Below are 26505 nucleotides of genomic sequence, written 5' to 3' on the forward strand. Positions count from 1 at the left end.
ACAGCTTTGCCTTCTGGGCTGAGAAATCGCTCTCGCCGGTGTGAGACTTCGTGAATGATAGAATGGTCAAGAGTGCAGAAAGTCCAGGCTAGAGACATAGGGCCACATAATGAGTGCCCCTTGCAATATACAATAATTATCACACCCGGTAAACTCCAAACTGAGATGTTTGAAATATATATGGCTTGATGAATTAACACCTATTCTTGCTTTTTTTTAATAACGTAAATATTTTTATATTTATCTCGGAAAAATCCATAGGTCTAGTTTAATACTTGGCTTTTTCCCCTGTTAAATTGGGCAGGTTTGACCTTCCAGAATGTAATTAAGGGTGCAAACTTTATTTCTCCCAATAATTACCTGGTGCCCTAAATACTGCACCACGTAGGACTGCGATCTCCGCACAAATAGATGTTTATGCAGCGATCATAATTTGATGGACCTATTGAAATCAAACCCATTGTTTGGCAGTGGATGCAGAGTAAATGTTGACGAAAGAGTGGTCCAGTATGGCAGACCGATTGATGTGTGACCACTGCATAACTACGATGCATCTACACTAAAACCTCTACTGTGTGTAGTGCCTCAGGGCTCTGCTCTGAGCCCGTTGCTCTTTAATATTTACTTGGCACCACTGTCGATGCTCATTGCATTGTGGGGGGTGTAGGTGGTCTCTTATGCGGATGATACTCAGTTGGTGCTCTCTTTTAAAGAACAATCCGCTGCTGCCGTCCACAAATTCGAGGAGTTCCTGATAGATATTTTCAGATGGATGAACAGTAACTGTTTGAAATTAAATACAGATAAGACTGAGGTCTTGTTTTTTAGTTCGGCACCTCCTCTCCCTTCGTGCCTCTGGTGGCCCGCAGACCTGGGACCCCTGCCGTTTCCAGCTGACGCAGCAAGAAATCTTGGCATCAAGTGGGAGACGGATCTATCTTTCATGGCACAACGACTGCAGATTTCTTCAGAGTGTTTCGGGAAGCTGAAAATCATAAGGAAATTCCTCCATCTGCTCCCGGAGTAGAGCCGCAGGATCATAGTACATGCACTGGTGACCTCACAGTTGGATTACGCCAACAGTTTATATCTGTGACTGCCAGCCTACCTGATTCATAGACTATAGGTGGTTCAGAACGCTGCGGCAAGTCTAATTCACCAGGTCCCCTTCCGCCATCATATCTCTCCCCCATCTGAGACAGTTGCATTGGCTCCCGGTGGCTAAGGGGATAGAATGTAAAGCGTTGATCTTTGCTTTACGAGCCATGGGTGACATGGGGCCAGGCTACCTTAAGGTAAGGACCCAGACCATATTGACAGGAACGGACTCTAAGTTCCAACTACCAGTGTCTGCTCTGCATCCTTTGATATGCCAAAACCCGACTATACATTTGGTTCGCTGGATGCCCTATACCTTCCTGTACAATCATACTTTTGTCTAAAATAATGATTAGTATACATGTATATACTGTACAGTCCTATGACACAACCTATCTGAGTTTTTGTATATATTTTGTATGAGTCTTTTTACCGTTTTATGTTTATATTTAATTTCTTTTCTGATAAATCTGTATATAGTTATTATTATTATTTTTATTACTTTTGATTTTGGTGATTAAGAGTAGATCCATAATATGTTTATGGTAGACATATTTGTACATATCTTTCCCTCTCTTTTGGTACTGATGTGAATTTTAGATTGTGAGCTCCTCTCTGTGCCTACCCCGACTGTCCTGCTTGACACAAAGGTCTTTCCCTTTTTTATTAATTATATTCTTTCTTGGGTGTGTTTGTACTTCGTGTTTGTTATGGGATCACTGGTGTTTTAGTAACCCTTTGGTCTTTTGTTTATGGTGATTGAATTTGAGCAGTGACGTTATGGATCTGGTTTCCCCCTTTTTCTTTCGGTGTATTGTTCACACATGAGATGTTTGTTTATTTTTATTTTTTATTTTTTCTGAGCGCCTTACTGGTTGTGTTCTGCTTTGAAATTATTTTTAAAGTATATATCCACTATATCACGGGTGGGATTACTTTGTCCCTTTTCTATGTTGTTTTTAAGCCGGTAGTAGTACGATTAGTCCGCTTTCTCCCTTAGTTGTTTTTTTCGGGTCCCGATCACGTGGGACGCCGAGTTGCAGTCATTACTGAGACCGCGAGGAGGGTTCTGTGCCTGCACGAAGAATGAAGGTTTGCTAGACCGTGCAGGTCCCCATTTGTGTCAAGGTAAGAATTAGAGTGGGTCTTTGTTTCTCCACCTTTGGGAGCGGCATTACGATTTTCAGTCTGCATTTGTGCGATAGACCCGTATAGATTGGATCTTTCTATAACAGGTACATCTGAGGGATGGTCGTCTTGATTTTTGAGTATCCCCTGTTTTGTTATTGCTTTTTTAGATTTATATCCTCTAAAGAAGTTGGCACTACATTGTTACTTTGAGGGCTTGGAGGTGCGCATCTGATTATAAAGCTGCACCATCCCTCTGTCGTAGTTGGATTTATTCCGTCTGGATTGTTGCAGGCATATGGAGTTCTGGTATGTGAATACCTACTCGGGCTTTATTTAGAATACACTTTTGGGATTTACTTTCAGTGGTTAGTTTGGGTCCACCTTTAGATTGGTGAGTGGTGGTTATCTCAATCATTATACACTCCTTTTCTTGATTTGGTATCAATATACCTTTGAGTGTGACACTTGTTACCTTGGAGATGGTGGATTTTTTCCTTTCTATTGGTGTTTCTCCAATCTTCTTTCTTTTTTGCTTGATTCATTCTTTTGTTTTTATTTTAATACCACCCTTTGGTGTCACGTTGGGCTTTTCGGTGTTAGGCACAGAGATAGAGATAGTTTCTGTTGTAAATGGACATTATATGTTTGTTTATCTCTTTGGAATTTGTTGTTTAGGTCGTTTTCCTCACCCCTGTCCTGAGGAGGCCGAGATGTTTCATTTGGCCGAAACGCGCCCGCGTCGACAGATTTTGTTTAGAGGAGTCTGATGAGAAAATTATATGATTTGTTCTAAGAAGAATTTATGCACAACTTTTTGATTAAGGTTCTGTAGAGTTCATAGAGCCAATTGTGCAAATAAGACTTCCTCCTAGTGTATTACCTATAGGTTATAGGTGAACACTCTTTTTCCAACGATTTGGGTGTAAGGAACTGGATATTATTGTTATTATTAACAATTACTATTATACTTTTTTTGCCATTTTGTATATGTGTTATGTATGTGTGTAAAAATATGTCTTTTGTACATTATGAAAAAAAAACTTTAATTTGGATGAAGTAACTCCTGGATTACGTTAATTAAATTATGTAATCTTTGGTATGTGATTGTTTCTTTTGTTGAAATGCATGTTTATGAAGAATAGGACTATGCACTACCAATGGAGGAATATTTAGCCTTCTATTGAGAATTCATTTTTCCTACATATTTTTTCCTCCTGGCCATTTTTTCGATTTTGCCAAAACCCGACAAGGGGGCAGGTCCTTTTTGGTCAGGAACACAAGATTGTGGAACTTTTCATTTGCGCAAGATCGAATCGTAACATGAGTTTAGGAAGTCCCTAAGAACCTGGCTCTTTATGCAGGGGTAGTTTCTGTCTGTTGGCTGTTTCACTGCTGTAGTCTGCAGAGCGCTGGGACACCTCTGTTTGAGGTAGCTGTGCCCTTTAAAAAAGCCTATTGTATTGTCTCTAGCCCTAGGAAGCCTGTATAAGGAGTGCAGGTTCCATGAGGTGTGGTCCCAGTCATATAGTTGTCTGGCTATGCACTTTCCATTGTCTGGAGCCTGCAAGGTATATAGAGAGGGGCTTAGTCTAGACACAAAAGAAACAACGCCATTGTAACCCTTACTCTTAGGCCCTGATTATGAGTTGGTTGATATATTACGACACATGCGTAAACCCCTCTTTTTGCACAGGTCGGAATTATGAGTTGTTGGGTATTTAACACATTTGATAATTATGAGAAGCGTTAAATACCTCAACCTTCATTACATTTCTGGAAGTTAAAGCTGCTGAAATGTAACAGGGGAAAAGCATACAGTATTTCCCATATAATGTGGATTTTGGTGCGTTAAACACCAGAATCGTTACAACAAACAAATGATGGACGGAATGCTGACAATGCATACATTCTCCCCCAGTCAAGAGATCTGGGTTAAATCCATCGTTCTTTTGCCCACTACACCACCCCAGTTTAGACATGGCCATATGCAAATCAGTCTTGACCCTGTGCCTCATGGGAACAGTCCAGCCCGAACTGCCAAGCCATGTCTTCCCTGGACCGGAATCAAGCATCCTAGGACCGGTTTCTGGCTATCAGCCGTCATCAGCCAGGATAGCTTGACTCCAGTGGCGTAGTGAGCACGGGTCCCACGTCTGGGAATACCCATCCCACTTAGGGCGAAAAGCGTTACAACAAACAAATGATGGACGGAATGCTGACAATGCATACATTCTCCCCCAGTCAAGAGATCTGGGTTAAATCCATCGTTCTTTTGCCCACTACACCACCCCAGTTTAGACATGGCCATATGCAAATCAGTCTTGACCCTGTGCCTCATGGGAACAGTCCAGCCCGAACTGCCAAGCCATGTCTTCCCTGGACCGGAATCAAGCATCCTAGGACCGGTTTCTGGCTATCAGCCGTCATCAGCCAGGATAGCTTGACTCCAGTGGCGTAGTGAGCACGGGTCCCACGTCTGGGAATACCCATCCCACTTAGGGCGAAAAGCGTTACAACAAACAAATGATGGACGGAATGCTGACAATGTATACATTCTCCCCCAGTCAAGAGATCTGGGTTAAATCCATCGTTCTTTTGCCCACTACACCACCCCAGTTTAGACATGGCCATATGCAAATCAGTCTTGACCCTGTGCCTCATGGGAACAGTCCAGCCCGAACTGCCAAGCCATGTCTTCCCTGGACCGGAATCAAGCATCCTAGGACCGGTTTCTGGCTATCAGCCGTCATCAGCCAGGATAGCTTGACTCCAGTGGCGTAGTGAGCACGGGTCCCACGTCTGGGAATACCCATCCCACTTAGGGCGAAAAGCGTTACAACAAACAAATGATGGACGGAATGCTGACAATGCAGACATTCTCCCCCAGTCAAGAGATCTGGGTTAAATCCATCGTTCTTTTGCCCACTACACCACCCCAGTTTAGACATGGCCATATGCAAATCAGTCTTGACTCTGTGCCTCATGGGAACAGTCCAGCCCGAACTGCCAAGCCATGTCTTCCCTGGACCGGAATCAAGCATCCTAGGACCGGTTTCTGGCTATCAGCCGTCATCAGCCAGGATAGCTTGACTCCAGTGGCGTTGTTAGAAAGGGTAGATGGACCGGGAGGGTCGGCCGGGGTCAGGAGGAGAGGTCTCCGGGGAGAGCCGTCTCCAGCGATCGTACAGACAAGTAACTTCCCCCTCACAGACAGATACCACACACAGATAAGGTTCAGTGTTCTTTATAAGCACTTCTTAAGGTACGGTTGAAGGGTACAAGGAGGTCTGGACTCAGGGGTCCCCTCGATTCAAGTCTCTCAAAGCAGGGTAAGGGGTAGCGGGACAGTCTGTCTACCAGTCAGGTAGTTCGGATGAGATGATGATTAGCTCACAATCCTCGAGCTTGGTGGCTTAGTTGGTACGGGCCGCGGCAGCGCCAGCAGGTCCCGGTTGAGATGGTCGGTACACGGTCCGCGGCAGCGCCAGCAGGTCCCGGAAAGATGATCGATATACGGTCCGCGGCAGCGCCAGCAGGTCCCGGTGAGGATGGTCGTTACAACGGGCCGCGGCAGCGCCAGCAGGTCCCAACGAGGATGGTCGTTACAACGGGCCGCGGCAGCGCCAGCAGGTCCCGACGGGGATGGATGTTGCAGAAGGCCGCGGCAGCGCCAGCAGGCAGGACGATGGTTCACAAGAGCGGGCTACGGCAGCGCCAGTAGTCCGTCAAGGCTGAGTTCTCTCGGTGTCTCTCGACTCCAGGATACAACTGCCTTCCTGCTCCGGAGTTGCCCCAGTTATAGGGCAGGCGCCCTTTGATGTCCGGACCCTCGCACTTGGAGGTCGGAGGGCCCGGGATGAAGGTGTCCAGACACCCAGCAGGGGGTGGAGCCAGCGCCTGGGGGGAGCTGGGGGCGATCGGCACCTGGCGGGGGGGAAGAGCTCTTGACACTTCGTTCTCCCATTGACCTGCCAAGTGGTCCGCTCACCTCCTGGGTGGAGGGTGGTGCCGGGATGTCGGGGCCGGCCAGGCCCGGGGTTAGGGTCGGGCCGAGGCCACGCGGCCTCGGGGTGCAGGGCCCAAGATGGCGGCTTGAACCGGACGGGGGAGCCGGTGGGGCTGGGCCCCGTGATGAGTAGAGGTCCGAGGGCCGAAGATCCGTCGGGAGACGGGGTACAGGTGCTTTTCGTGGGTTATGCCTGGTGGGCCGGAGCTCGGGCCCTGTCGTGCGGGGAGGGAGCAAGCCCTTCGTGTGGCCTGTCCAACATGCGTCCCCCCCAGCTGAAGGCGGGGAGAGTCACCCATCTCCTTGGGGACTCTCTTCGTCGAGGCGGAAAAAGCGGGACAGGCCGTCCGCGTTGGCGTGGTCTTGGCCTGGTCGGTGCTCCACAGTGAAGTCCATTCCCTGCAGGGAAATGGACCAGCGCAAGAGTTTTGGGTTCTCCCCCCGCATCTGCATCAGCCACTGCAGGGGTCGATGGTCGGTTTGTACCCGGAAGTGGGTACCGAAGAGATAGGGCCAGAGCTTTTTGAGGGCCCACACCACTGCGAATGCCTCCCTCTCGATGGTGCTCCAGCGCTGTTCTCGGGCCAGGAGACGTCGACTGATGAAGGCCACCGGCTGGTCATGACCCTCGGGGTTTAACTGAGAAAGGACGGCCTCGATGCCGTGGTCGGAGGCGTCGGTCTGTACCACGAATTCCTGACTGTAATCGGGGGCCTGGAGCACAGGGGCGGTGCACAGGGCGGCCTTCAGTTTCTCGAAGGCCGCTTGACAATCGGGGGTCCAGTTAATCCGCTTCGGCTGGTTCTTGGACGTGAGACCCGTGAGGGGCCCCACGATGCTGCCGTAGTCTTTCACGAACCGCCGGTAGTAGCCGGTGAGCCCCAAGAAGGCTCGGACCTCGGTCTGGGTGACGGGGGGCTGCCAGGACTGGATGGCAGCAATCTTAAGTTGTAGCAGGGCCACCAGCCCGCTTCCCACTTGGTGCCTAAGGTAGGTCACAGACCCTTGGCCAATTTGGCACTTGCCGGCCTTAATTGTGAGGCCGGCCCGCTGGAGGGCCTGTAGGACCTCTTGGAGGTGACGGAGGTGGTCGGGCCAGTGGCGGCTGTATACAGCGATATCGTCCAGGTAGGCAGCGCTGAACTCTTCGAGCCCCGCCAAGACCTGGTTCACGAGGCGTTGAAACGTGGCGGGGGCATTCTTCATGCCGAAGGGCATGACCTTGAATTGGTAGTGGCCATCGGGGGTAGAGAAGGCTGACCGTTCCTGAGCCCTGGGTGTGAGGCCGATCTGCCAGTAGCCCGCTGTTAGATCGAAGATACTGAGGTAGCGGGCGGCCCCCAGCCGGTCGATCAGCTCGTCTGCTCGGGGAATCGGATGAGCGTCGGTCCGGGTGACAGCGTTCAAGCCCCGGTAGTCGACGCAGAATCTCAGTTCAGGTGCGGTGCCGGGGGCAGCGGCTTTGGGAACCAATACAACCGGACTGGCCCAGGGACTGTCCGAGGGCTCGATGACCCCGATTGTGAGCATCTTGGCCACTTCCTCCTGTATGCAGGCCCGTACCCGATCTGGTACGCGGTAGGCCCGGTGTCGGACAGGGGGACTGTCCCCGGTGTCCACGTCGTGCAGACACCAAGGGGTGACCCCGGGGGTGAGGGAGAACAGGGTAGCGAACTGCAGCAGGAGGTTCCGGCAGCCCTGGCGTTGCTCCGAAGTGAGGGCGTCAGAGAGCCGGACCCCGTCCACGGAGCCGTCATTCTCCTGAGTTTTCAGAAGATCCGGGAGGGGTTCGGAGTCTTCCTCTGCCCCACTGTCCGTAGCCATCAGGAGGCTGAGTTCTGAGTGCACAAAGTGTGGTTTGAGTCGGTTGGTGTGGAGGACCCGGAGGGGGTTCCGGGAGGTCCCCAGGTCGATGAGGTAAGTGACGGGGCTTTTGCGCTCGACCACTTTGAAGGGCCCCGTCCACTTATCTTGCAAGGCACATGGTTCGGTGGGGGACATCACCCATACTTGTTGTCCAGGCTCGAACTCAACGGAGGAGGCATTGTGATCATACCACCTCTTCATGTCCTCCTGGCTGGCCTCGAGGTTCGCCTTGGCCATCTGTCTGAAGCGCCGGGTCTGATTGCGTAGGGCCAGGAGGTATTTGAAGACGTCTGGAGGGGTCTTTAGGGGGGCCATCTCCCAACCTTCTTTTACTAGGCTGAGGGGCCCTCGCACAGGGTGCCCGTACAGGAGTTCGAAAGGGCTAAAACCGAGGGACTTCTGGGGAACTTCTCGGTAAGCGAAGAGGAGGCACGGGAGTAGTACATCCCACTGGCGACGGAGGGGCTCTTCCAATCCCCCAATCATCCCCTTGAGAGTGCGGTTAAACCGCTCCACTAGTCCGTTCCCTTGGGGGTGATAGGGGGTCGTGAATCTGTAGGTGACCCCGCATTGTTGCCAGAGGGACTTCATGTATTTGGATATAAAGTTCGTGCCTCGGTCGCTGACGACTTCTCGGGGGAAGCCTACCCGGGAGAAGATCCCCATTAGGGCCCGGCCAACCACCGGAGCTGTCACGGTCCGTAGAGGCACCGCCTCGGGGTAGCGGGTGGCATGGTCCACCAGTACTAAGATGAACCTGTGTCCTTGTGCCGTGCGGGGGTCCAGAGGCCCCACAATGTCTATCCCCACCCTCTCGAACGGGGTGGTGACCACAGGGAAGGGTTGCAGAGGGGCTTTCAGCTTCCGACCACTCTTCCCGCTGGCTTGGCATGTGGGGCAAGATCGGCAGTGGTTCAGGACGTCGTTCCTCATTTTCGGCCAGAAAAAGTGGGTCACTAGGCGGCTGTACGTTTTGTCCTGGCCCAGGTGTCCAGCCAGGGGGACATCGTGTGCCAGGTTGAGCAGAAAGTCTCTGAAGCGGAGAGGTACCACCAGTACTCGACCGGCCCCCAGCTCGGCGATTCTTTGCTCGCTGTATAGCAGGTCGTTATCCCAGTAGACCCAGTGAGTTCCGGTGGAGTCCCCTGCGTTCTGGGCGCTGGCTTGTTGGCGGAGTCCCTCGAGGGAGGGACAGGTCTTTTGTTCCTGGCGGAACTGTTCCTGGGTGGGCCCCCCTTCTTGACGCCACTGAGCCAGGTCAGGAAGGTCCTGGGATTGTGCGTCCCCTTCGGTCGTCGGGTCTGGGAGGCTGGCCTTGTCGTTGTCTTCTACTGGGGCGACCGGGGGCGGAGGTGCCGGCCATTCCGGTTCTTCTGATCGAGGGACGGCACGGGCGGCCATGGACCGGGTGGTTATGCAGGCCCAGTCCGGGAGGCCCAGCATCCCCAGGTGCTCCCTTCTCTCAACGGTGGCCCACGGGGAACTCTCGAGGTCATTCCCCAGGAGGCAGTCCACGGGGGCATCGTCCCGGACCGTCACCTTCAACAGGCCGGAGACCCCTCCCCATTCGAATGGGACGCAGGCCATTTGACACATACTTTCAGAGTTGTCTGCCGAGCGGACGGGGCAGAGAATGTTCGGCAGGATCTGCTCGGGCTTCACCAGGTGACAGCGGACGGCCGTCACACTGGCGCCTGTGTCACGCAAGGCCTCGGCTCGCTGTCCATTAATGGTCACCAACTGACCGTATTTCCTGGTGTTAGCGGGTAGGGGAGCCCGCGGGACCATGTCTCTTCCCCCTAAGCACGCCAGGACCATGGCGGCCGGCTCCCACTCTTGCTGGGCCGGCTCATACTCTTCTGGTTCCTCCGATGATCGCTCTTCCCCCAGGGCGGCGGCAGCTACCTGGCGGGGCTTGGGTGCTTGGTTCTGCGGGCAGCTCGGGTCATTGGCGTAGTGGCCGACTCGCTGGCATCGGTGGCACGTGACGTTGGCTCGGGCCCCAGGACGCCACGGGGGTTGCCCCGGCCGGCCGGAGGCGGGGTGCTGGCCACGGGTGTTGTTGGCAAGGCGTCTCTCCCTCGCCCCTGGCCCCCTCCTCCTCCCCGAGGACGGTGCTGGCCTGGGTTGCTTCTGTTCTGTTCGTGTGGCCCCCTCCGGCCCACTCGGGTGCTTTCCCATCGGTCAGCTTCGGCGGCGAGCTGCCGGGGGTCAGTCAGCTTACTGTCGAGGAGGTGCTGCCTGAGCTCGACGAAACAGTTGTTCGACAGGTGCTCCCATACCATAAGGTTAAAGAGTTGTTCGTAAGTGGTGACATGGCTCCCCTTTATCCAACCCTCGAAGGCACGGCTGAAATAGTTCACGTATTCTACCCAAGTTGTACCTGGGATCCGGGTGCAATCTCTGAACCTCTGGCGGTACATCTCGGGTGTGAGGCCGTAGCGGGTGAGGAGGGCAGCCTTCATGTGGTCGTAGGACGACATTTGGTGATCTGGGAGCTGCAGTAGGGCATCGCGACCCTCGTTGATAAACCTCCCCCAAAGTCCGGCTCCCCAATCACTCCGGTCGATCCGGTGGGAGGTCATGGCGATCTCGTAGGCTTTAAACCACTGTTGTATGTTGTCTTCTCGGACATACTCGCGGACAACATCCTTGGGGATGTGGACTTTTTTCTCGATTGGCCCCGGGGTGTGTGGTTGCTCAGGCACCCCCAGTTCTTTATTTTGTTTCCGAAGTTCTATCTCCGCTAGTTGGCGCTCGTGCTCGAGCGTTATTTTTTTCTCCTCCAGCTCTCTCTGTCTCTGCTTCTCTTCTCGTTCGTCTCGGAGCCGCATATGCTCGAGGTTGAGTTTCTGTTCAGCTAACTTGAGTTCCCCATCCATCTTGAGTCGTGCCATTTCCAACTCGTGCAATCTGGTTCTTTCTCTTTCTCGGATCTCCTCCTGCGAGAGGCCCGTTCCCCGCTCCTCGGGAGCCGTGGCGTTCCCCTCTGGTGTGATGCTGCTTTGGTCGGAGGGTCCGGCGACCCCAGTTTCTGTCCACGACTCTAGGGCGTGCTTTAGATCATCCTTGGTACTCAGGCCGGTGGTAGCAATGCCAAGTTCTATGCAGAATTGTCTCAGTTCGCGGTGGTTGTATTCTTCTAATTTATCCATTTGGAAATTCTCGGTGGAGCTGCTATCTTTGGCTGACATCGTGTTTTTGTCGTGGGGTGAGCTACTCTCTGTACGATTACGCGTTGATTCGGATCGCGCCGCTGGCCACCAATGTTAGAAAGGGTAGATGGACCGGGAGGGTCGGCCGGGGTCAGGAGGAGAGGTCTCCGGGGAGAGCCGTCTCCAGCGATCGTACAGACAAGTAACTTCCCCCTCACAGACAGATACCACACACAGATAAGGTTCAGTGTTCTTTATAAGCACTTCTTAAGGTACGGTTGAAGGGTACAAGGAGGTCTGGACTCAGGGGTCCCCTCGATTCAAGTCTCTCAAAGCAGGGTAAGGGGTAGCGGGACAGTCTGTCTACCAGTCAGGTAGTTCGGATGAGATGATGATTAGCTCACAATCCTCGAGCTTGGTGGCTTAGTTGGTACGGGCCGCGGCAGCGCCAGCAGGTCCCGGTTGAGATGGTCGGTACACGGTCCGGGGCAGCGCCAGCAGGTCCCGGAAAGATGATCGATATACGGTCCGCGGCAGCGCCAGCAGGTCCCGGTGAGGATGGTCGTTACAACGGGCCGCGGCAGCGCCAGCAGGTCCCAACGAGGATGGTCGTTACAACGGGCCGCGGCAGCGCCAGCAGGTCCCGACGGGGATGGATGTTGCAGAAGGCCGCGGCAGCGCCAGCAGGCAGGACGATGGTTCACAAGAGCGGGCTACGGCAGCGCCAGTAGTCCGTCAAGGCTGAGTTCTCTCGGTGTCTCTCGACTCCAGGATACAACTGCCTTCCTGCTCCGGAGTTGCCCCAGTTATAGGGCAGGCGCCCTTTGATGTCCGGACCCTCGCACTTGGAGGTCGGAGGGCCCGGGATGAAGGTGTCCAGACACCCAGCAGGGGGTGGAGCCAGCGCCTGGGGGGAGCTGGGGGCGATCGGCACCTGGCGGGGGGGAAGAGCTCTTGACACTTCGTTCTCCCATTGACCTGCCAAGTGGTCCGCTCACCTCCTGGGTGGAGGGTGGTGCCGGGATGTCGGGGCCGGCCAGGCCCGGGGTTAGGGTCGGGCCGAGGCCACGCGGCCTCGGGGTGCAGGGCCCAAGATGGCGGCTTGAACCGGCCGGGGGAGCCGGTGGGGCTGGGCCCCGTGATGAGTAGAGGTCCGAGGGCCGAAGATCCGTCGGGAGACGGGGTACAGGTGCTTTTCGTGGGTTATGCCTGGTGGGCCGGAGCTCGGGCCCTGTCGTGCGGGGAGGGAGCAAGCCCTTCGTGTGGCCTGTCCAACAGGCGTAGTGAGCACGGGTCCCACGTCTGGGAATACCCATCCCACTTGGGGTGAAAAGCGTTACAACAAACAAATGATGGACGGAATGCTGAAAATGCAGACATTCTCCCCCAGTCAAGAGATCTGGGTTAAATCCATCGTTCTTTTGCCCACTACACCACCCCAGTTTAGACATGGCCATATGCAAATCAGTCTTGACCCTGTGCCTCATGGGAACAGTCCAGCCCGAACTGCCAAGCCATGTCTTCCCTGGACCGGAATTAAGCATCCTAGGACCGGTTTCTGGCTATCAGCCGTCATCAGCCAGGATAGCTTGACTCCAGTGGCGTAGTGAGCACGGGTCCCACGTCTGGGAATACCCATCCCACTTGGGGTGAAAAGCGTTACAACAAACAAATGATGGACGGAATGCTGACAATGCAGACATTCTCCCCCAGTCAAGAGATCTGGGTTAAACTGGGGTGGTGTAGTGGGCAAAAGAACGATGGATTTAACCCAGATCTCTTGACTGGGGGAGAATGTATGCATTGTCAGCATTCCGTCCATCATTTGTTTCTTGTAACGCTTTTCGCCCTAAGTGGGATGGGTATTCCCAGACGTGGGACCCGTGCTCACTACGCCACTGGAGTCAAGCTATCCTGGCTGATGACGGCTGATAGCCAGAAACCGGTCCTAGGATGCTTGTTTCTGGTCTAGGGATTACCTGGCTTGGCAGTTCGGGCTGGACTGTTCCCATGAGGCACAGGGTCAAGACTGATTTGCATATGGCCATGTCTAAACTGGGGTGGTGTAGTGGGCAAAAGAACGATGGATTTAACCCAGATCTCTTGACTGGGGGAGAATGTCTGCATTGTCAGCATTCCGTCCATCATTTGTTTGTTGTAACGCTTAAACACCAGAATCTGCATGTTATTCCCCACCAACTCGATAACCGAGCCAGTGGTATCGTTATTAATCATGTACGATAAATCAATCAAACAGGGTTGGTGAAGTGCAACTACTGACCCTTGAGGGTCTCAAGGTGCTGGGGAGGGTTTAGAGGGGCTGCTCCTAGGAGTGCTGAGGTCATCCGAAGAGCCAGATCTTGAGGTCCTTCCTGAACAGGGGCAATGTGGGAGATTGCCGGAGGTGGATGGATAGGGTGTTCCAGGCTTTGGCTGCGAGGTAGGAGAAGGACTTTCCTCCCATTGCAGTCCTGTTGATACGTGGCATGGTGGCCAGCATAAGCTGAGCTAATCGGAGGTGTCTTTTGGGTGCGTGGAAGGAGAGGCGACTGTTCAGATATGCGGGTCCGGTGTTGTGAAGTGCCTTGTATTCTGAGGGCGGAGGGCCACCAGGAGTCGTTCCATGCGGAGGAGGTTGGAGCCAAGGATGAGGACTTCTGTCTTTTCTGAGTTGAGTTACAGGCAGGTGTTCTTCATCCAGGTGGTGACTGCTTTCATCCCTTCTTGGAAGTTGTGTTTGGTGATGTTGGGTTAATTGGTGAGGATCAGCTTGGTGTCATCGACGTGAGAGACGATGTTGTGCCCTTAGTTCCTGAAGATGGTGGCGAGGGGGGCCGTGTAGATGTTGAAGAGGGTGAGGCTGAGGGAGGTAGAATTAAGGGCCTTGCCGTGGATGCGGGTGTCATAGAGTCTGGTGGCTAGGGTGTGGTGGGAGATAGTGTCAATGCAGCCGAGAGGTCCAGGAGGATGAGGGCTGCCATTTTGCCCTGGTCGAGGAGGGGGTGTATGTCCTTGGTGGCGGCCAGTAGGGCGGTCTCGGTGCTGTGGTTGCTGCGGAGTCCTGATTGGGAGATGTCCAGCACGTTGTTAGCTTCAATGAAGTTTGCTAGCTGGGTATTGACTGACTTTTTGATGGCCTTGGCTGCAAAGGGAAGCAGGGAGATGGGCCTGAAGTACTTGAGGTCCGTTGGGTCCGCAGAGGGTTTCTTCAGGAGGAGGTTGACTTTGGTGTGTTTCCAGTCGTTGGGGAACGTGGTGGTCTTGAAGGAGCAGTTGATCGTCCGACGTAGTTCGGGTACAATGGCAGAGGTGGCTCTGTCGAAGATGGCAGGGGTCTAGTGGTGCTCCGGAGTGGATGCTTTTCATGGTCTTCGAGTTGTCTTCTGTCGTGAGCTGGATCCATTTGAGCAGGGTCTGTTGGGTGACGTTGCATGAGGAGGGAGCTGTCACGGTCAGGTGGTCTTGATTGTCGAATTTGTCATAGATTATCTTAATCTTGTGGTGGAAGAAGGTGCTGAGTCTGTTGCAGAGGTTTTGGGAGGGTGGGACATCTTTTGTTTTGCTTCAGGGTTTAGCAAATTCCTTGATGATGGAGAAAAGCTCCTTGGTGTTGTGTGTGTTGGGATAAATAGCACCTCAACTCGTAATAGGGGCTTTAGAGGGAAAACTAGGTAAGAAATAATGTGGCAAAGGCATGGAGTGATGCCAAAAGCTCCTTTAGTAACTTGATTTGCTTGATCTCTGAAGACAAGTTGGAGTCCATAATCACTCCCAAATTCCCCTTGGAGAGAGTGGGTGGTGGACAGTTGCTCCTGAAGAGCAGTGAGAGCGATGCTGAGTATGTAGGTATTTTCAAAGCTACCATCAGCATTGGCTAAAGGTGGCAACATTTCCTGTACTATCTACATTTTTACAACTACTTATTAAACCTTTAGCAAACGTAAATATAAATGGCCATTTTGTTTACTTGCAATTAACTGGTTTGTCTTCCATAGCGAGGCTAAAAAGCGCTTTGAAACACTCCATTGATTTCTGGATGACAGGAGTGCTATATGAAGCGATAATGTAAATATAAAGCAGATGTTCCCCAGTGACGCTGAAAGGCGTTCAGGAAGTCGCACAGTCATGCATTTTCATTATGCCCAGTAGGTGGAGCTCTTTACCCTGCGCACAATACTGCAGAGCTCAACATTGCAACGTTTAACCTTTGGTCCTGTTATCTTTAAGACTCTTCCCGTGGACCCCGTTTGGGAAGAAGACAAGTGGGCCATACAGTGGCATTAGCCGAGGCAGCGGTTCACACAAGTGCGAATGTTTAGAACTTCATGGTCCGCAAAGACAGCGCAATATGTTACTGCACCTGTTTCAGAGACGGATGGAAAACTATACATCATAGTTACGAGGTCGATACATTGAGTACCTCTTGGTTGGGTGATCTAAATATTTGCTTTGTACAGCGCTATGAAGGTACACGGCTGTGGTAGTAAGCACCATTTAAAAAATATAATCTATTGTTAATACCACGGTACACTAAAATGGTGAGTTTTATCCTGTGTTTTAAAACCCGTCACCGGAGGAGTTCATAGAGCTTGGGACGATTTGTATTGATTATTAAATGACAATCTACCTTTATGACGTCATCCCCAACCACTCCCCCCGTTCCCCCGCCCCACCTCGTATGGTGTCTGTTTATGATGCATTGCATCTGGCCTGGGTGTGATGGCGCTGTAAGGCTGCAGCGTGCAGTGGCCTTACTGTACCAGTAGTCTTGCCCTTTGTGCCCCGGGTAAGTGGGTGACGCATGGAAAGTCTCCACAATAAGGCTACCATGCTGCATGGGTGAGGACTGGCTGGGCGGGGCTCTGCTCCTCTCTCTTCGTAGTCCAGGTAACTAGCCAGGATGCCTTTTGGTTTTCCAAACCTGTCACTCAAAAGTCCCACTGGTGGATTTCATAGAAGAACAAGCCTTGGCAAAGTCAGTACTTCTGTCTTAAATATGCCAATATAAGTAAACGCAGTCATCCACAAATACTGTTTGCCCGTGCCGCATGCACAAATGCTGGACAGCGTGCAAATGCCAGTCCCATTCGCTTGCAGTGCTGGGGAAAACCAGAGGAAAGGAGCATTCCGAAGGAAGCGCTTCCTAGGAGGTGGAACAATAAACCAAACAGCTCGTAGCATGGGCCAGAGTGGAATATTCATCTGGGCGGCGCCTACGACCTACACTACATACATTTTAAAGAATTGATAACTGTAGGTGATGCTTGGGTAATTGGACATGAGTTGCCCTTTTATGGCCATCTGGATGGCCATAGTCTCAGTAATATGACTGTTGTCTCTACAGCCATCCACAGCACGTGTTGAATAAAATGGCCGCCTGGCACTGAACCATTGCACAAGCATCTTAATACCTACACTGGATATTAACGATTCAGGGCCCAGACCTAGTGGGACGCACTAAAAAGACTCCTTTGTTTGAAACAGGAGCATCCTGAGAATGTTTCACACAATAGAAAAAAGTACAAAAAAAACATCATAAACACATTTGCAGTTTCATGATACCGGGCTTCGACATTCTGGCCTTCTTCTGTACAGGTTGGTGCCAAACCCTTTAGTTACCAGCTGCAAGTCGGCTGTCGTTCAGCAGAGGGCGCTGAGGCGATTCACTCAGAACCACAGTGATGTGCGTACGAATGTTGCTTAGTGAGCAGATGAGGTTCTGTGGTCATATTCTTAATTAGCGTTCAGCAAGCACTGAAGTCCCAAGACACTAGTGGGTCCTCATTAGAGGGGCCTATATCGGCAAAAACGTATGTTAAAATCTGAGGAAATGTTCTCCAAACTTGTGCTGACAATCTGCGGGAAAGCTCGAAAATTTGCAGAAATGAAATTTAACAACTATCTTAATATTGACCAGATTTATGCCAACATTGATGAAACGACCAGCCACAAAATGAACGGGGTTGTGTTAATTTATTTTCATCGTGTTTGAATGGTGGTAAAGCAAGATATTTAACATATTAAGACCTCTTTCCTTGAGCACCCACCCGTCTGTCACCATTTCCTCTTTGTGTTTGTTAATTTAAGGATCTCTTTCCTCCTCCCCCTCGCCAGTATAACCTTCCTCAGCCTCCATCAGTGTGTTCTCATTCTAAGATCTTTGTCCACACATTATTTCTCAGTTTATACGTAGCTTGATGCCAGAGTCCCTTTCCTCACACACTTCCCCTGCCACCTCTAAAACATTTTTCCTCAGCCTCTCGGTATCTAGGTGCAAGTCGCCTCCCTCACACCTCTTTTTTGCTACCTTCTTGTATGCCTCCCCTCAGCCTCTCTTGTTGTCAGATTCTCTTCGTTCACGCACTTTCCCTACCGCCTCACACATATCGCTCATCAGCCTCTATTATCTTGCTTACAGCCTTTTCTCTCGCACACGCTTCCTGCCACCTCACACACCTCCCCTCTACCTCTATGTAACTTGTTGCCAGTCTCTTCCCTCACACATTTTCCCTACCACCTCCCACACTTCTTTTCTTAGACTCGCTCTATCTTGGTGGCAGTCGGTCCCCTCACACAACTTGCCTGCCACTTCACACACATCTCTCCTCCACCTCATGTCTTGTTTCTAGTCTCTTTGATCACACAACGTCCTATCCACTCACGCACCTCTCCACATCTCAGTGTCTTGGTGCCGTTCTCTTTCCTCACAAACCTGTCAGCTCACACACATCTCTCCTCAGACTCTCCATCTTGGTGACAGTTACCTCACACAACTTCACTGCCACCTCACACACACCTCTCTCTCTCCTTCGCCTTTTTCATAGCGGCAGCCACTTTCCACACACAACTTCCCTGTACCTCACACATCTATCTCTCACCTTAGCCTCAGTCTCTTGAGCAGACAGTTCCTCACACAACTTCCCTGTGCCTCACACATCTATCTCTCGCCTTAGCCTCAGTCTCTGGAGCAGACAGTTCCTCACACAACTTCCCTGTACCTCACACACCTCTCTCTTCTTCGCCTTTCGCCTTTCCTCACACAACTTCCCTGTACCTCACACATCTCTCTCCTTAGCCTCTGTGTCTGAAGCAGGCAGTTCCCTCACAAGACTTCCCTGCCATCTCACACATCTCTCTCTCTCTCCTTAGCCTATCTCTACCTCAGGGGCAGCCGGTTTCCTCACACAACGTCTCTGCCACCGCATGCATCTATCTCTCCTCAGACTCTCTCTATCTCAGTCGCACTTCCTTCTCCATTCACCTTACAGCGACGAGCCCTGTGCCACTCACTGTACGAAGCCGGCGCCAATATCCACTGAGTGTCTGAGAGCCTGGGGCGGCTCAGCATCTCTGCAAGGACCGCCGTGCGGGTGCCCAATGCTGACTCGAGCCTGCAACTCAGCCCTGCTCACAATACACTGAGTTAATACCTCAGCCCCTGCCAGCAGAACCGCCAGTCTTTGCTGATGGCTGCTGTTGCTGATGGGCTGGAGGAATTTTTTTAAGTCTGTATGAAAGGATCTGCATTTAGAATGTCAAGATCAGTTAGAGTTAGTGTACTTTTTTAAAATTTATTTATCTAAATTGTAATCAACTCTTACATAGGCTGTCAATCAATCAATAGATTTGCAGAGCGAGACCTGTCACCCGTGGGGGTATCCAGCTGCTGGCAGGGTCCAGAGTCTCAGTTGAATAGCCAGGTCTTCAGTGTCCTTCGGAATTCATGTAGAGTGGGGGTGGTCATGAGGTGCAGGGGAGGTTGTTCCAGGCCCTAGCTGTGAGGTAGGAGAAGGCGCATTCTCCAGGCCTGTTCCGGCGTGTGCAAGGGGTGAGGGCCAGTGAGAGGAAGGCGGAGCTGAGGTGTCTGTCAGGTTTGTGGACGCTCAGGTGGTGATTGATGTAGGCGGACCCAGAGTTGTGCAGGGTCTTGTACACGTGGGTGAGCAGCTTGAAATGGCATCTCTTCTGTACAGGGAGCCAGTGGATCTCTCTGAGGTGGGGAGTGATGTGGGTGTGATGAGGGAGACCACGGCTCAGTCTTGCTGCAGTTTTCTGGATGGTCTGCAGTCTTTGGATGAGGTGGGCCTCTATTCCTGTCTAGAGGGCGTTTCCATAGTCCAGTCCACTGGTGATGAGGGTTGGGTGATGGTGCGTCTCTTGTTTTGGGGAAGCCACTTGAAGATCTTGTGTAGTAAGTAAGTAAATCTTTATTCGGTTATAAAAACAATAATAACCATTAAAGTACATAACAAATATATATCATACACAATATACACTTTATAAAAAGACTGATTGTATTGATTAAAATTGATTCAATCTAGATTTACTCTGTGTTTAAAAATACATTTTAAAGGGAGGAGCCTAGCGCGCAACCAAGATGGCCGCGTAGGCTTGTGGCTCCCGAGGGCCTCCGCAACCTCCCACGTCTATCCTGTCATGATCCTGATCTTTTCGACGGGCTTTTGTCTATGATCTTACGCTAAGGTGCCACTCGTTTTCCAAATCGAAATTGGACTCCGGGAACCTGGTTTTTTGGCGACCTGAAGTTTGCGGCCTTCTCCGGCTTTGGTCCCGGACTCGGGTTGGTGAGGTGCCCGGCTGCAAAGTGAACAACAACGGCATGCCAGGCTGGGCCTGCCCTGGAACTCGTACTTTCACTTTCGGTTTCGAGTTGACCGACCGAAACTGTTGAGGAGACATCGGGAGAGCTGCACCGAGTGCGGAGTGCCAAGCCTGGACATCAGCTAGCGGCCCGGATCCCCGGGCCTTCCTCCGGGTGCTGGAGGGTGCTGACCTTGCTGATCGCCAACGATGACGACAAGAGTGGATGGCGACAAGCTAAAACCCAAATCTACCCGGAGGGGAGCCTATTCTCAGGCCAACAATATGGACCGCTATGCTCAGCCAAAGGGATCCCCTAGTGGATCACGTAAATCGCCTGAGCCGCCCAAGGAGGCCTCGGGCGCATCACCCGAATTGACTCTGCTGGATGTCATGGGGGCCATCGAGGAGATGAAGGTGACCGTGAACCAGCAACTGGATACTCTGGTCAACAAGTTGGACTCGGTGCTGATCGATGTCACCTTGGTCAGAGCAGACCTGTCGAAAACCAACGACCGGGTCGACTCGTTGGCCCAAGCGACTTCGAGCCTAACGGTGGATGTGGCCGCTTTGCAGACGACGGTGCGGAGGTTGCAGCTCGCAAGCGATCTGACCGAGCGTCGCCTCGAGGACTCTGAAGGCAGGGCCAGGCGGAACAACGTCCGCATTATCGGCGTGCCCGAACGATCGGAGGAATCTGCTGTGGACCTCTTTGTGGAGGATCTAGTGGTGACTCATCTAGCACCCAAAGGGCTGAGCAAATTCTTTGCCGTGGAACGGGCCCACAGGGTTCCAGGGGGTGCGCCTAAGGTCGGTGCCCCCCCGCGGCCGATCATTGCCCGACTTTTCAATTTTCGGGATAGAGACGCTATCCTGCAGCCGTCGAGGGTGGCGGGCCATTACGCTTTGAGAACTCTAATGTTAGCTTTTACCCAGATTTTACGCAAGCGGTTCAAAAGCAACGGATGGGTTTCTCGGCCATCAAACGGCGCTTGAGAGACATGGACTTTAAGTATGCGATGCTCTTCCCGGCTAGGCTGCGAGTCGAGATAGATGGTCGCTCACACTTCTTCGACCGGCCGGAGGCGGTGGGAGAGTGGCTGGATGCCCTGCCCAAGAGTCGGGAGCCGGAGGGGCGGATGACGGAGAGCGGAGAAGGTTCGCCGGAGTAGGAATGGATCTGTGATTCTGGCGCTGGACTGCTTTGGTAACGTTTTGCGCCTGTGGCTGCACCGGACTCCAGTTGTTGACACTTTGCCCCGTGGTGTTTGGAGGTTGCGGGGGGCTTGCTGGGGCCCTTTCCTCCTTCTGGGGTTCTTTTTTTGTCCTTTTTGTAGTGAATTTTATAATGGGGCGACAGGCACCCTGCAGGTTGGGGGGGCTGTTTGGGCTCACGCAGGGGTGCAGGGAGGGGGGAGTTTTGTTGGGGTTGATGGGACGGGGTTGGGGATTGTTTGTTTGTTTCACAAGGCGGGATAATATTTCATGCTGTTCTACTATGATTGTGCCACCCGGGAGGGGGATGTTCTGTGCTGGGAGGGATGGGGGGTAGGGGGCTGAAACTTCTTTCCTGGAATGTGAATGGGCTGGGGGACAGGATAAAGCGGGGGGTAGTCCTGCAGTTTCTGAAACGTATCTCGCCAGACATTGTGTTCCTGCAGGAGACACACCTCATAGGGAACTCTTTCCATGCCATGAATAGACGAGGGTATCGCCTTCTGGCCCATTCTGGCTTCACTTCTGGCTCGAGGGGAGTGGGCATTTTGGTCAGGACCTCTCTCCCGTTAGTGGTGGATGAGGTGATCCACGACGACAGAGGGCGCTACGCTGCGCTGGTGGGGAGGTGGGAGGGTAGATTGATTACGCTGGTCACGGTCTACGTCCCGCCGGGCCTGCAGACGGCCACCTATGCTGATTTGGGACGTCTGCTGCTAGGGCTCCCGGGGGGGGGTGGTGGTCCTGGGGGGGGGATTTTAACGCTGTTGTTTCCGGAGTTGAGGATCGATACCCCCCTAGGGACCTCCCTCGGGCCCAGAGTTGGTTGGGGGGTTTTCTGGATGCTCTGGGACTGATAGATTGCTGGCGGTTGAAACACCCTGGACAGGCGCAGTATACCTTCCATTCTGGGGCCCATCGTAGTCTTTCGAGGCTTGACTATATGCTAGTTCCTGCGGCCCAAGCTGGGATGATCGGGGAGGTGAGACACTTGGCACGCGGTATTTCAGATCACTCCCCCCTTTTGTTGCACTTGGATATCGCCCTGGGGGCGGAGGGGAGGGTGGCGCCGATCAACCCCTGGTACCTACGGAACCCCGCGATTTGTGCAGACTTGGTCAAGTCTCTGGAACATTACTTCAAGGACAACGTGGGGTCGGTGTCTTCCGCCATCTCCCTTTGGGAGGCCTTTAAAACGGTGCTTAGGGGACAGGCCCTATCTCTCATTTCCTCCACCAAAAAATGCGCTGCGCAGGAGGTTGTTCGGCTAGAAAATGAGATTACTGAGTTGGAGAGTGAGTTGGAGCAAGGTGTAACGGATGACAGATTGCATATCTTGGAGCTCAAGCAGGCCGACTACAAGGCGCTGGTTACTGAATCTGCTAGGAGTGTGAGCAGGGAGCAACAGGGACGTTTGTATGATATGGGTGATAAGGCCGGGAAATTGATTGCTTGGTTGGATAAGAAGGAGAGAGCGAGTCGAGTGGTACCGGAGGTTGAGAGGGTGGACGGTGTGCGTGTGACGGACCCCGGTGATATAGTTGATTGCTTTGCGGAGTATTTTCACGGGGTCTACTCTCCGGTCTCGGAACGCTCGGAGGAAGACTCTCGACTGCTGCTTCGGGACGTAGCTCTGCCCTCCTTGTCCGATGAGGATAAAGTAGTGATGGATGCGGCCCTGTCGTCAGATGAGATTGCTTTGGCCATCCGCTCGATTGCATCGGGCAAGGCCATGGGTCCTAACGGACTCCCCATTGAATTATACAAGTTGCGCCCAGATGTTATTGCGCCTTATCTCAGGGACATGTTCCTTGAGGCTAGGGCGGCAGGCTCTCTCCCCTCTGACCAACGTCTCGCTACCATTGTTGTTATCCATAAGGAGGGGAAGCCCCGTGATCGATGTGCTTCTTACAGGCCCATCTCCTTGTTAAACGCGGAACCTAAAATCCTCGCCAAGGTACTGGCCAATCGTCTGATCCGGGTTGTGGGCGACCTGGTTCATCAGGATCAATCCGGCTTTATACCCCATCGCAATACCGCTTTGAACCTGCGGCGGTTGCATGGCGTCCTTGCTCGCGCACCATTCCTTCGTGAGCCGGCCATCTTGGTGTCCTTGGACGCTACCATGGCGTTTGATACCCTGGAATGGCCATACATCTGGGCAGCATTGGCGAAGTTTGGTTTTGGCCCGGGGTTCATCGGTTGGGTGAAATTGCTCTATGACAATCCGCTGGCACAGGTAGTGGTCAACGGACGGGTATCGGCTCCCTTTCTCTTGGGCAGGGGCACCCGACAGGGTTGTCCGCTGTCGCCTCTCCTATTTGCGCTTTGTTTGGAGCCCCTTGCGGAGTGGTTGCGATGGGAACCCTCGATGCGTGGTCTTAGATGGACGCCGGAATACGAGGACCGGGTCTCCCTATACGCGGACGATATACTTTTGTATCTCGCATCACCGTGCAAATCGCTCATCGTGTTGGTGGACGTTTTGAGCTCCTTTGGTCGCAACTCCGGATTGGTCATCAACTGGGCTAAGTCCTGTGTGTACGTTCTTTCCGGGGAGGCCCCCCCCCTTCCGCGGGGGTGCCCTATCCAGATTGCGACATCGGGATTCACTTATTTGGGTATTTTTATAACACTGGACCCAGTGGCCCGCTACGAACGGAATCTTCTCCCCCCCCTCCAGCGCCTAAGGGCGGACGTGGCGGGTTGGCGGTGGCTGCCGCTTTCGCCACTTGGCCGGGCAGCGTTGTTCAAAATGATGTCGCTGCCCCGCTTTTTGTACGCCCTACAGAACACCGTGGACCTGGTGCCGGCCCGTTATTTTCGGAAGGTGGAGTGTCTCCAGCGTCGATTGTTTTGGGATGGGCGGCCGCGGATTGCTCTTGCCAAACTAACCCTGCCATGGTACGATGGGGGGGTCGCCCTCCCGGACATTAAGCGATACTACTGGGCCTCCCAGTTGGCTGCCGTCAATCACGGGATGTATGGCCCTGCTTTGAACCCGGCTTTTCAGATGGACAAATTGCTATTGCCGGGCGGTGACTATAATCGAGCATTATACTCGGGGTCCCTCGATGCGCGGTTGACGGGCCCGACGCGGGTCACGGTACAGGTGTGGCATGCAGCAAATGCGGCGATGGGGTGGAGGGATCGCTTGACTCGGGCTACACCACTGTATACATCTCAGCGCTTGGGCTATCTGTATACTACGAAAGGCTTTGAGAAGTGGGATACGATTGGTATCAGCACGGTAGGGGATCTCTGGACGAAAGGGAAATTCAAGACGTTCGACATGCTGAAAACTGAATATCAGTTGAATGAGAGGGAATACTATCGGTATGCTCAGGTTCATCATGCCCTGTGCTCCGTGTTTCCGGACGCGGCGGCTATTCCGGAGAATTCCCCGTTGGAGGACAGGGTCTTGGACGGCCATGTGCCGGATAGCACCATTTCGCTGATTTACAAGAAGCTTATTAATGATCGGGTGGGTTTGCTGGCCTCATTGCGGGAGACTTGGATTGCCGACGGTTTGGAGCTGGACGACGAGGATTGGGTGTCAGCGGTGGCCTCCCCGAAAGAGGTGGCTATCCCGGCCCGATTGCGGTTCGTCCAGCTTAAAATACTCCACAGAGTGTACGTCACGGGGCCTGGTTTGATGCGTATGGGATATTCGGTGGATGGGTTGTGTAAGCGAGGCTGTGGGCTACTGGGGAGTTTCCTCCATATCCTGTGGGAATGTCCGGAGGTGACTCGGTTTTGGTGCAGAGTGCATGCTGTGTTAGAAGAAGTCACGCATGTGGCCTTGTTGCCGGAGGCACGGCGATGTCTGTTGAATGTCTGGGAGCCTACTGATTACAATGCGACGCAGACGCAGTGGGTGACTCTGGGCTATATGGTTGCGAAGCGTGACATTGCACAATTGTGGGGCTCCCAGAGGCCGCCCACGGTCAGCGAGTGGAAAGAACACATGGACTGGTGTATGTTCAGAGAGAAAACGGTGTACGTGGCGAGAGGCAAGCCTGGCAAGTGGAGTAAGGTGTGGGGTCCTTGGAACTCCTATCGCGGGGATATATGTGCCCCGCCTCAGACGCGTGAGATAGATGCCGCGCTGTCGCCCTAGCCCGCGCATTCCTGTACGCTCCTGCGACATGCGAGTTTGGTTTCTTCAGCCTTGCCCCCCTCCCCCTCTGTTTACCCGGGTTGGTTTACTCCCTCGATACGATGGGCACATGCTACTGCTCTAAAATTCCTTGCCTTGTGTGTTTGCTGTTTTTCGTTTCTTAAAAATATGAAACCTTTGTTTGTTCATGGACTGCAACTGCGGCCGACGGCAAGGATTTACACTCCAGTGACCCCCTTTTATGGCTTCATCGACGTGAATGTTCCAGTTGTACCTAGGGTCACACTGCATTTTAGCGGCCGGCCTATTGGTTGTAGGCCCATACTTGTATTTCTCTGAAATTGTAATAAAGGTTTTTCAAAAAAAAAAAAAAATACATTTTAAAAATGTGCTGACACTTTTAGTAATCAATGGGTTGTTCAGAAATTGCAAATACAACATGGCAATGCGACACCTTCTAAAACCCAGTGTTCTCAGCAAAGGGATTAGCCATAATTTACGGTGTATAGAGTAAAATTTACAGAACAATATCGTGTGCATTGTTGATTGTTCCGATAAATCATCACACGGACAAGCCATTAGGCCCTCTTTCCAGTTATAGTTTTTTGGAAAGGCAACAAGTCTATGGAAAACATTCAATCTGAATCGTGCCAATAGAAAGCGTTCAAATTGTGAATCAACATAAGTCAAATACGGTTCCATTTCAAGTGTGGTCATGACTGTCAAGGAGTGCTGAGTGGATATTTTATTTATCTCCTTGCCCATCCTTAGTTCTTCCAAGTGGCTGAGGGCCCTTATTTTTAAATCTTTCTTGGAAATCTCAGCAATTTTTTGGGGATTAATATAATATTTATTAAGGCCCAAATCAGTAAGGAAGTTTTTTACATAAAGCAGCCATTCTATTTTTCCCACATATTCCAGGGACATGCAATCCGCCACAATCTCTTTTGTAAATAGATTCTTTGTTGAGGTCCAAATACGGCGCCATAACAAAAGAGGTTGAATTTTGGCCAGATCTTCAATATGGGAAAGGCCAAGTTCTGCATGACAGGCAAAAGTGGATGCCCGCTTGGGGGCCATCAGGAGAAATCTCGTAAATGTATTCTCTGCTATCTGCAGGGCATTGGTGTTTTTATGTCCCCACAGACCCGCCCCGTAAAATGCGATGGAAAGACACTTTGCTTTATAAATGCGGAGGAGCTCTACCGGTGGCCGCTTTCCTAGCTTCTGGGAAAATTTTATCAAGGCAATAATAGCTCGCAAAAGTTGATGTTTGCGGGCTTCAATGGCCGCTTTCCAGTTAAGTTTGTCGT

General features: G+C 52.4%; 1 long non-coding RNA gene across 4 annotated transcripts in view; it reads left to right on the forward strand.

The window, feature by feature from the left end:
* The first annotated feature begins 2139 nt into the window (after window positions 1-2139).
* LOC146855725 (uncharacterized) overlaps window positions 2140-26505 on the forward strand; it is a 211582-nt gene continuing 187216 nt past the window's right edge. For 3 of the 4 annotated variants that reach the window (XR_014981378.1, XR_014981376.1, XR_014981377.1), the window contains exon 1: window positions 2140-2226. This is a non-coding gene — a long non-coding RNA (uncharacterized LOC146855725). The remainder of the gene's footprint in view (window positions 2227-26505) is intronic. The other variant, XR_014981379.1, reaches the window with a different exon arrangement.

This window comes from Triturus cristatus, chromosome 4_1 (assembly GCF_964204655.1).
Source record: "Triturus cristatus chromosome 4_1, aTriCri1.1, whole genome shotgun sequence".
Lineage (NCBI taxonomy): Eukaryota > Metazoa > Chordata > Amphibia > Caudata > Salamandridae > Triturus > Triturus cristatus.